This window comes from Haliaeetus albicilla, chromosome Z (assembly GCF_947461875.1).
Source record: "Haliaeetus albicilla chromosome Z, bHalAlb1.1, whole genome shotgun sequence".
Taxonomy (NCBI): Eukaryota; Metazoa; Chordata; class Aves; order Accipitriformes; family Accipitridae; genus Haliaeetus; species Haliaeetus albicilla.
The window spans coordinates 38,578,768-38,590,632 of record NC_091516.1 but is presented as its reverse complement, the minus strand read 5'-3'; the positions used below and the strand labels follow the sequence as shown (position 1 = coordinate 38,590,632).

At 37.4% G+C, this 11,865-nt stretch overlaps 1 long non-coding RNA gene across 2 annotated transcripts; it reads left to right on the top strand.

The window, feature by feature from the left end:
- Positions 1-498: 498 nt before the first annotated feature.
- On the top strand, positions 499-11,169 carry LOC138683757 (uncharacterized). Of its 2 annotated transcripts, none has more exons than XR_011323192.1 (3): positions 499-1,182; positions 4,684-4,806; positions 9,978-11,169. It is a non-coding gene; the product is annotated as an uncharacterized lncRNA (long non-coding RNA). The 2 variants fall into 2 exon arrangements; XR_011323193.1 differs by lacking the exon at positions 9,978-11,169 and adding an exon at positions 5,369-8,109 and having other exon boundaries at positions 1,108-1,182.
- The last annotated feature ends 696 nt before the right edge of the window (positions 11,170-11,865 follow it).

The following is an 11,865-nucleotide window of genomic DNA, read 5'->3' as shown; positions in this document are numbered from 1 at the left end:
CTCATCTTTTCATTTTATACTGATTTCTTGAGAAAGGTAAGAAATTCTTTCCCATAAAAACTGTGCAGCCAATGGAGTAGAAATCCCACCTTGTCAGAAAGCCCATGGAATATCAAGCACTTTCTCAAGAATAAGCTGAAGGAGCAGGAATGGGCACCGGTGTTGCCTTGTCTTCTTCCTCACTGTGTGTCACTCTCTCCTCAGAGGCCTATAATTGGCAAGATTTATTTTCTGGAGGAAAAGCAGAAATATTTTGACAGATGTGTATTTCTGTGCATAATATTTTCCAAGAGGAATAGAATTTCAGTCAACTAGAAACAGCTCCCCACCTCATCTCAAATTTTTGGCAGTTTTTTTTTATTAGTTCCACGAAGTGGAGGTGGTGGCAGAACCTTTCACATTGATTCCCACTTTCTGGCACAATTCGCTTTCCTGCATTTCTCTCTTGGGACTTGAATCTGTATTTCCAAAGGTTTGAGAGAAATACTGATCCCTAATTCTACATGACTGAGGGTGGGCTAATCGTAGCCTCTCTACTGAAGTACTAGTAGAGAACGCTAGCAGAGAGCATATAATGTAGAGAACACATTCATTTTCATGTAATCCGAAGGAATTTTGCTTTCTGTCTTCTAAATACAAATTTAACCAAACAAAATACAAACAACTTCATTCAACTTTTACAGGTGAACACTATGCTTTCAGGCTCACCCAACTGGCCTTCAGAGGAATTCTCATCATTCAAGGATACATAGCATCCCACCCCAAAACACAACTGGAAATGCAAATGTCACACGATCAAAATCAAATCACCTACTGTAGCCCTTGAGGGAGATGTTCAAGTCTTAGGATCAGCACTATAGCTGTCCTGGGACAGGATTGGCACAGGCATGCCCTGGGATGTGAGAGGGCTGGCAGCATTTTGGGAGGGCTCCCGCCACTACCACTGTTGGGCCGGGGAGGCCCTGCTGCCACTGCAGGCAGCACCTGGGGGCTGCCTCCCCTCTCTCATCCCACCTCCTCAGCAGCCTCCGCCTGAACCGCCGAGCCAAGAGAAGGGTTTTATTTCCTTGTCCTTCCCCTACCCTTTTCAAAATCCTCTCTCTGTTAAAAGGTCTCCAAATGCTCCATAATGCTGCCATCGGCCACAGTATCAAAGTGAACATTCAGGATTCATGTTAAAAGGTAACAGTCAGCAAATTACAATGCACCTATAAGGAGTTTATTTCCCGCTATTTTGAATATTACAGAATATTTTAATAAATATCAATGAACTAATATAAAATTATTTTTTATTAAATAACACCTGGAATATTATCTATCTTTTTTTCCCTCTGATTATTGTAAAACAGTTGAGCAACATTTTCTGGAGAACCAAACTGCGGCAAACTCGGTGTGCCATTTGGGGGTGCAATTTAGAGAATAAAAGTACTCTTATTACAATCACAGTGCTACTTTTTGTATGTGTCGAAGCCCGACGATCGTGTCTGTGCAGCTGCGCATTGACAAGAGGTGGTGCTGCAACACTGATGTTGGGATTGTTTCACTTCTACCCACTTTCTTTTTTGTGCTTTCCTCGGGAATAAGCATGTTAGGGGCAACCAACTGGATCCCAGCAATACCCTTTCCTCAAATTGGAAAATGAAGTTATTCAGCAGAACTTTTAATCATTTATAGAATTTAAATGGGTTTGGAGGTTTTGTCCCGTCCCCCCCCTTCTCTGCATACCAAGTTAATAACACACAAGAGATTCTTTTTTTTTCCCCAATAGAAATGGAATTTGTTTTACAGTCCACGAACTTTTGCTGGACATAACCTCCGCAATAACTATGAGATAGGACTTTATTCAGATAGGCTGTGATGAATGCCCAAGCAAAATGTCAAATGCCTGAATCTGCTAAATGCTAGTATTGATTACTTGGAAACAAAAATACTCATACAGTTCTATATTCTGGAGGTCACATTTCTGAAAATGTCTTCTGGGAAATGAAAATTCTAATTCTTAAGTGAGCTTGAGGTAGGTAGGGGCAAAAGACCTTTGAGTGGAGTAAGAAAGGCTTAGATACACACATATGTATTTTTTCTGCATGACTTCAATGTTCCAAAAGTGAGAAGCTAATAGCAATGGCTTGGATCAGACACGGTGCAGGCAATCACTGTGAAATCCTCCCCATGTAACTCTTTTAATGCACCTCAGTGCTGGCTTGTGTTATCCCTCTTGGTTCCAATCCTGGACCTCTTTTGAGCAGAGGCTGCCAACTGTACTGCATTGTGCCAAATTACGTGGTGGTTTTCAGATATGTGTAAACTGTGCCAAAGAGAGATTTATTTAAAGAAATTAATCAGGTGTTGAGATGTTGTTATAAATAAAATAGCACCATTTATATGCTGAACTGATTTCTAAAGTCTCTTTTGATATGCAAATCTAAACAATCCAACTCTTGTTAAAGTGTTGGGTTGTTGTTTGTTGGGGTTTTTTTTCCAGTTATAAAATAAGAAAGCCACACTGACCAGGCTCAGCTGATAAATGGTTGGTTAGTTAGTATGCATAGTAGCAACCCCAGGAATTAAGTTTAGAAGAGCCAAATGTGGAACAAGAAATTCAGTGGAAGAAGCTCTTTCGAAGTTTTAAGGGTTCCCTTCTTGGAGCTTGTTCTGTTCAGCATACAAAGCAACAGAGTGATTTGTGTTCCCACGTAGCCCACATGTTGCTGGATCCCTCAGTAGTACAGATGTGTGGATGTAAGACAGGAAACTTCCAGTTTTAGATTCAGCGACTGCCAAATGAAAAAAAGCCACAGAGCATAAAATCATAACAAAAATATTTTTAACATGGTAACTGCATACCCCGACTTGTTTCTTGATTCCATTGTTTTGGAACTAGCATTGATGAAAGAGAAAACAAAAGGCCGGGTTACTATGTTAAAAGTGTATTTGAACCCTTAGGGTAGGATTTTTGAAAGTGCTTAGTGTTGGCCTTTCTTTGCCCCCTCTGACATCAACAGGAGCGGAAATAATTCAATGCTGACAATGCTATCCTTAACATGTTCTATAGTAGAACTTATACCTCATGTGACCCCACATTATCCCTCTTTTCTCTCATCTAGTTAATGCTCTGTTTTAATTCATTTAGTCTTCAAATTGGTCAGCAAGGAATATTCAATGGCTAAAGTCACTTGCTGCTTTTAGGGAATGTAGGACAAATGTATGCAATTTCAGAAGCTATCCAGGTGTCATGGCAACATACTGACTGATGCAACAAAAATCCAGGAGTTCCGTTAAGGTAAGTATAAAAAAAATGGATGATTGGTCAGAGCTCTCTAGTCTACAAGATGGTCTAGAAATCTTGCAAATGCAGTGAGGCACTTCTATGAGGCTGCGAGTGTATCTTGGTTTTAGCCCAGCTGGAAAAACCACAGCAACAAACTCTTTTTTTTTCTCTCTCTCTCTTTTTTTTTTTTTTTTTGCTTTTCTTGGCTGATAGTTTCTCTTTGCACCAAAACTATAAGGTAAAGAGGTAAAATAAAACATGTACTTAAATGGTTAGAACATGTAAAGTTTAAATGTACCTTTTTGTGTAAGCTCAGGTCTGGGCTTTTTTAATGGGATCATAAATTTAGAAAGAATGTAAAGGCATGATTTCCCCCTTTAAATCTGATGTAAAAATGAAGGCTAAAATTCTGTTCTTGGTTACACTACAGCAAGACTGAGCTAGTACTAATCAGTGAATTTTCTTAGTAGCTCATGTAAGCAATAAACAAATTAGGATTTAACACACAGATTTTTTTTTTTTTGGTCCCAAACTCTAACATTGCAATACATAGAGAATAAGAACTCAAACCCTGTTCTTTCCTGGTAACTCTACTTTAGAACTAGCCTAACGTCTCTGTAAGCATCTCATTTCTACCTGAAGAAAATGCCAAAATCAAGAAGTTTTTACAGAATTCTATTCTACAGAATAGAATTAATGTTACCAATTAATTACTATATGCAGAGATCCAGTTCTTCAGTGATGAACAAGGCAAACATGCATCACCATCCTCGGTCATTATTTTCATTTTGACCAACTACCCCATTCAGAGATGGTTAGAATCAGCAAAGAGCACCTGAACTTTAGAGACATCCCGATCTGAACCTGAAATCTGGGTTGGATCATAATCCTAGATTTGAAAATGGAGGAAATGTGAAGGAGTATAGATCCTCATCCAAACAGCTTGGCTCAGACTCATCATTGTTCTTTTGCCTGTGGATTTCACTGCCAGACACTACTGGCTGATTTTTTTCCAAGCAGATATTTTAACAGGGACTTCTGTTGCTTTTGTGTGGTTATTTAATGGAACTGTTCAATACCACAACTTTGTCAGAAATCTTTTCAGGAATAGTATTCTCTCGTTTTCCTCAGTTTTCTAGTCAAACAGTATATTTTTCAGTGATGGCAGTGTTTTCTTTTATGTATGAAATGTTAATTGCTAGGGTAGATGCAATTGGTTTTTAAAAAAGGAACTAAATGATTAGCACTAGTTTTAGTTAACATTAAAGGGTAAGAACTTTTCCTGTCATAACCCTGCAAGCTTCAGTTTTCATGACAACTGCTGTATGTGTAATTCTTTTTAATGCAGAGAAATTATTGCTGTTCCTTAATACCACTTTCTGAGAGACCTTTTTTTTTTCTTTTCTGAACCACAGACACCATAAAAGTGAATTCAACACCAACTCGGCAGCTAAAACAGTATATGGAGCACTGGCATATTTCCCTCTTTCAACATGGAAGATTCTACACAGCAGACAACGATGACCTAGTTACAAGAGGTACTATAGGAAATAAAAATGAAAATGGAGGAAAGTAATATTACAGGCCACTCTTTCTTACTATCAGTTGTTCCTCCTGAGAATAATTCAGGAACAAAAGGATTCTTCATCTTATGACACTAAGATTGTTCATGTATGACAATAGAAAGAACTGCATTAGAATATATTGAGGGTATAACAAGGTTAAACTATTTCTGAAAAGCATGTTAGAGTATGCTTTTCCTCCTTTTTCCCTTTCTTACTTTGCTGATAAGCTAGTAGATTCAAGTGTAAATTGACCAGCAGGTGGTAGCAGTGCTTAAGATTTCTAGAATGGTAGGTAAATTGTGCAAGGTACTAATGCATACACAAGAGAAAAATTTCAGAGCACAGACCACACAGTCGATGCCTCTGTAAGTTTACCTTCATGGCCAGGTTCTGCCATCTTTATTGATGATGGATAGACATTTACTTGGCACCTTTAAGGCATTTCAAAGATGATTTCCTGTTCAGGGTAATGGTAAAACAAGATTAATAGGGCGCTTTTTTTTTTTTTTTTTTTTTTTTTTTTTTTTTTTGGCAGGAGGTGAATTATTAGCCTAATGGTTCATCTTCACTGTAGACCTCATTTCACCACTGTTTCCTCTGCATCTGCAAAACATAGAAATGGTTTGAAAGAGTTCGCATCAGAGGGTTGGGTTTTTTTCATGTCCACTTCAATTCTAGTACATGTCAGCTCTATCCTTTTGTTCTATTTGGCTTCCTTTACTGTAGCCATTAAAGTGAATGGGAAAAATTGCACTCCATGCTATCATTTCTTTGTAATTACTTTTGTTACCTAAGATAAATAATTCCAAACAATATGAGAGATCTGAATGTTATAGTACAAACAAAATTTGATCCTAACAAAACTTCTGTGTTAATAAGATAGTTCAGGGGCACGATAGATGCAGTCTCTGTTAATGGCTAGTTCATTTCTGAAAAAAGTCTGAGGCAAATGCCTCTTAATGAAAAGGTGTAACTGTGATATCAACATTGTAGCAAGGTAGCTATACTTGAATAGATGACTCTGTTTGAATGAGAAGTTTTGATCCATACTAGACAATCACTAAGAACAGCAGAATTACATTGAAATTCCTGATCCATATAGCCATGGAGTTTCCCAGCTGATGAGTAGAGGAAAAGAAGTATATCTCCCCAGATCTCAGTTTTAAGAGGTTATGATTAATGCATTCAAATTACATTTAAGATCCTTTCAACAACTGCCCACATTCATTTAAATATTAGCAAGAAGACTGGCAACAAAATATACTGGGTATTGCACAACATTCAACTTTGTGGTCATATCTGGGCTTGTGTTTTGCATTTAAGGCATATTCATTGCTCTTCTCCACATTAGGCAACCCAAAATCTTACAAGATCGGGAGGAAAAGCATGACTGTTCAGACATAATTAGGATAGAAATAGAAAACAACTCACAGTATACTGCAAAATAGTTCCAGTAACTTATTTTTGTAGTCTGTACCCTCTCTAATTTGGGGGGGGGGGGGGAACAAACCTGAGGTAAGCAGTGAGATGCAAGAAGAAAATAGTAGATCTGAGTCACAAGTTAGAGTATGATTTAGACATAACATAGTACCATCTAAATACAGCCACAATAAACAAATGCAAAGGATCAGCAGACAAATAAAAGGGTCTTGAAACAATTCATTTGGCTGAGGTAATTTTGTCTGCTGTGATGTTCCTAGGGACTTCATTTGTCAGTTAATAAGGTCTGTATGACAAGATGTATTCACTTATTTATACAAATAGACTCTGCTTCAGCTAAATTGATACAGCTGCCCTGCACAGACATTGCATCCAGAGTACTTATTATAAACTATCTGCAGTTATTCTGGCATTAAAATGGATTCATCATATGATTTTAGGGTGGTGCTTTAAGTATTCCAGAACAGAATTCATATATAATGTACATTAAGCATCATAACTATCAGAAATCTATGCTGGTGGAGCAGCATATTGCAATTCCCATCCAGGGATGTGTAGCTTCTCTCAGTGCCTTAACATGCTACATCTTTTAAGAAACAGAGATCTTGTGTCCTTCTTGGTACTTCAGAGGTAGTTGCAATGTATAAACCTCATACAGCTGCCAAGAGCAATTCCTCTTGGCAGGGTCAACCACATTTTTGGGAACCCAACTTCCTCTCTTCCATTTACTACTAGTAATTTATGGAAATTATATTATTTCTTCAAGTTGTTTTCTTATATATTTCTCTTTGTTGAATGTTTGTAATCAATTTTGATTCGAGGAACTCCCTAGATGTTGTCAATAACATTTTTTTTTTCTTGTGTGAATTTGTTTGTGAGTAGTGCTAGTAAAACATCATTTACTGTCTTGCATCTGTTACCAGTATGAGGAATAGATAACTGTAGTTTGAAAAAGAAGAAAAGATCATCTATTAATTAGTGTAGAATTTAGTTAAATATTTGGCTGCACATACAACTTCACAGGGTGTCCTTAAAATTGTAAATGTAGGCAGTTGCTGAACTAAGTCATCCATGAATTACCATGTGTTACTCTTGCTAACTTCTAAAGAATTCAATGGCAAGTAGACTAGAAAAGCTTTGCTGATTTTCCTCAGTAATCAGGTGCAATTGAGCAGTTGCCTAGAAGTTATAGAGATGTGACAGCACATTATGTTTGAAGTTAAAATGGTTGAACACCACAGTTGTACACCTTCCAGACCCAACCTGGGTCTTTGGGCCAGCTTGGGCTAGAGGAACTGAACTCACATCTCCCTGCAGCTGCCTGTATAGATTTGCCTTAATGAGAACTGGGGTACCTAGTTACAGTTTGCTGTTCACTTTCTTTCTTTTCCTTGTGTTTTCTACAAATTTTTCACACTGATATTGTCTATAGCAAAGGTTGCTAAGTTAGCATGAGTGGGATACCTCAGGTTGTGACCCCATTGTTTCAGACATTCTGGTGCTTATTGAGAATTTCTGACCTCCTATTACAAGTTAGTTTCAGAAAATAAATAGTATTTATGGTACCACATATAAACTCCATCCATGGTCCTGGATTAGGGATAGGGTTAGGCCTGGGAGAGCAACAAAGCATAGAGATCCCATCGGTGCGGAGCTGCGAAAAGGCTGCCAAAGGAAGGGGTAGGCTACAAAAAGGTTTCTCCCCTAAGACCATATTCCCCTGGGCCATGTGGTGTGTTAAGGTTAGCCAGGGTGTGCTTAAACTGGCCTTGTCCTACTCATCATGGAAAGTATCTGAGTCATGTACTGTATTTTATATATCTATTATATGGCTCTCAGCCACGTGACCAAATCTATGGCTTGCAGCATGCAAAAGGTTGGACATGCCTATAGTGAGTAGATAAGACATAAAAGCTATTTTAAAGCATAGGTTGATCAAATGATCAATGTTAATTATTGTAAAATTAATCACCATTTATGGTTTTTCCATTTCTCAACTTTTGTATTTGTTTGTTCACTGAAGGGCTAATCTGAATCCCACTCAACAGGTGGAAAGACTCCTTTTGTCTTTAAATAGAATTGAATGGGGACCTGAAATATTGCTTCTGTACACTGGCTTCATGAATACCAAAACTTTGCTCTTTTATGTGGAAATCAACTTCATTTCTTCATAAGGAGGGTATAACCTCATTCTCTAAATTGCTGATGAAAAAAGTAACAGTAATTTTATCCCACTGTATGATGAATCACACTTGTTCCCTGTTAATTTCAGAATGTATTTCATCAGCTTTTCCATACCAGTGCACAAAGAAACATAGCTTAAATTTGTTTATGGACTGTATTCTTAATAAGGTCTTAATCCAGACCTTGGGTCGGCTTTTTCTTGATTATTACTTGAAAGATTTGGTCATTTGGTGCTTTTTGGTTTTGGTTTGTAAATTTCTGGAGTGACAAATAGGCTTTGATGTGTGGTCTTTCATTTGCTTTTATTTCAGCTATCCTTCTTTCATAATTTATAGTTGCCTTTCACATCAATACTTGCTTTATGAAACTCTTTACCTTGCCTGTATTACACATTTAACAAGTAATGTATTACACATTTAATAAGTCATTTTCATATTCACTTCGCAAAAAAGAATCATAGTAATGATTAAAAGTCTGCAGTACTTGAATATGATGGTTTATTATCTGTTTTGGTTGTGCCTCATAGGACTCATAAATATGTTATGCCACCAGCCAGTACGCAAGTCCAAGTGCTCTTTTTTCAATCAAGCAGAACACTCTTGCACTTAAAGTAGTGCTGAGAAAACATCTTCCAGAAGGACTGACATCTGCAACAGCTGAGCTCTTAAGTGTTTGGCTAATTCGCAATATTTCTATACTTATGTGAAAATACTTAATCCTCACTACATTTTTTACCTATCAGTAGCCCCAACTGTGAGCATTCCTCTCAGCAGCTTGTTCTATTGTGACTAAATAAAAATTAGTAATGCCATACTGATATTCCCTATCGAGCATAATAAGGCCATCTTGTTTGAGGTTTTCTTTTAATTTACTACCATAGCTTCTTCCTCTTGAAAGGCTGAGTGAACTTTTATGCAGTAGGCATGCCAGGTATTGCTAAACAATTTAGTCCAAATGATAGCTGTCTTACTAAGGTAAAAGTTGGGACTTATGGTTTTGAAAGTTGGAAATCAGTCTTCCATATTTTTTAAAAAATAATTTTCATCTACAGAAGAGATGATTACCCTCCTGGGTGAAAGGGATATTGAGATGCTAAGAAGCAAGGAAGATAACGTGACCTGTTTATTGTACTGATTCATGGGAAAGGAATCCAAGGACATGCAGTAACATGAAGAAATTGCAGCATTTGTCCAACTGACCTGCTTTCTCACTAGACACTGATTATTAGCATAGTCCTAAAAAACAGGCTGCAAATAATCAAGTGCCTTGTTTCTGTGATGTAGCACCTGTACTTGTTTAAGGAAGGGATGTCATGTTCACAAGCAGGCTAAGGAAGCTTATCAGATGCTGCAGGTGGTGCAGGCGGTCTGTGCTTTTATAAGACTGACTCGTAGATGAATCAGCCATGAAAAATTATTTCATATATTTCATAATTTAGGGCACTAGAAACTACTGAGGTAAACTGAAGCACTTGAAACACATTTAAAATTAATCTCACAAGTTGTTTGTTTATTTTTCAGAGTATAAACTGAGAAGTCTGGACAAGGATCAATCTCCTCTCCAGTAACCACCCACACTGTCCCTCAAGCTCTGTGCTATCATGACCAGTTACTTCACTTCCCTTTGGTAGTGTCACCATCTAAATATCATTTAAATGTGTAAATTGGCAAAACTTTATTCAATAATTTAACTGTGCCATTCTGGATAACCTCTCCAGTTTCTTGGTTAGATTACTTATAGTGACTGTAACATGAAGAGCTAATCAGCTGTAATCAGCTAGCAAGCTTGCCGTGTGGTTGCACATGGCTGCTGCAGCTTATTGTTGCCCTTCGAAAATGCACACATCTTTGTCTCTAAAGAAGAATTAAACTGATGATTACAAAGCAATGGATAACAATGATAAAAAAAGTTCTTCAAACTAGAAACAAGAAGTGAGGAACACAGACTATATTTTGGTTTAGTAATATTTTGGTTTAATGCTCGGGTTTTGTTTTGGGTTTGGTACTGGGTTTTTTTCTGACAGAGCTTAATTCTAGGGAATGTCTGCACACCTCGTTTCAAGAGGATGGCCTGGGAGGATAACTGGGCTGGGATTTGTGTTTAGAATGAAAATTAAGAAAAAGTATTTGGAAATATCAATACCAAGACATGTAGCTGGTAAACTATTAAATATATTATTTTATAAATGTTTTCTATTTAGCTAGCTTATAGCTAGGAAAATGATGCACACATGTTCACAAGCACTTTCTTCTATTCTTTTCTTTTGGCAGGGGGGGGAATCAGGTTTGTTCTACATTACTGTTTCCAGTGTATTTTTGTTTCCAACAGTAAATCAATTCCTGCAGCATATAATCTTGGATATTTTCCCCAGTGTGCTTAAGCTTCAAGTAGGACTAGGACAGGAAACCACTCTTAATCTTACTTGATAGTAATGATCTGTTCAGCAGAATGGTCAAATGCCTACTAAATCTATCATAACCTTTCCCCTTTCAATGAGACATTGCTAGTAACTCAATTAAGGAACCTTGCAGAGTTGACCAAAACTTCCTAAAGTGTTGATTCAACTCCTGTTTAGAAGATCACATGGCATTGAATAATTCCTTTTCCTCTCTGGGGAACATTGTCCATGACATCTCTGTTTTCAAATCCATCACCTGTTTCAGCTGCTATATAAGTGTATGTACATAGATACACACACACATATACATATAAATATTTATTTACTCATACAACCATATATGCATATATATATACATATGGCTATCTGTATATAGGTATATATACAGACAAATATGTACAAATTAATATAAACATATCTGTATCTGAACACATATGAAACTGCTCTAGCTATAAGTTATGAGTTCTAAGGGTGATAGACTCATATAACCAAGTAGGACCTTTCAGACCATGAATCCAAATTTGTAAGTTTGTTTTCAGATGTTGTCCTCTAGTGTGCTTACTGCTTCTTCCATTTTGGTGTAAATCCAATAAACATTATTCAGCCATTATTCAAATTAGGAGGGAAAAAACTGGGGCAGGGGGTTGGGGGGGGAGGGGAACCACATGTGAAACTGTGCTCAAGACAGCTACGTTGATAGTATACTAGGAGTCACTACTGGCACTTTGGCACTACCCTGTACTGTTTTCCTCTGGCTCATGCTTCTGTATTGCATATAATGTCATGTGCAACATTGCCTAAAGCTTTTCTAGACAAACCCAATACAGCTGATTAGTGCTTTCCTTAGCTCCGGAGGATATTAACCTGTTAGATGAAGAAAAGAGATTGTTTTGACATGATTTGATTTTTGATGGTGTTTGCAGTTTGGCTTGTTCTCATCTTGTTTTATTCAAAGAACTGACATTCATTTGTTTACTTACCCTTTCCCCTTGGCCCCATGGATGTTAAAC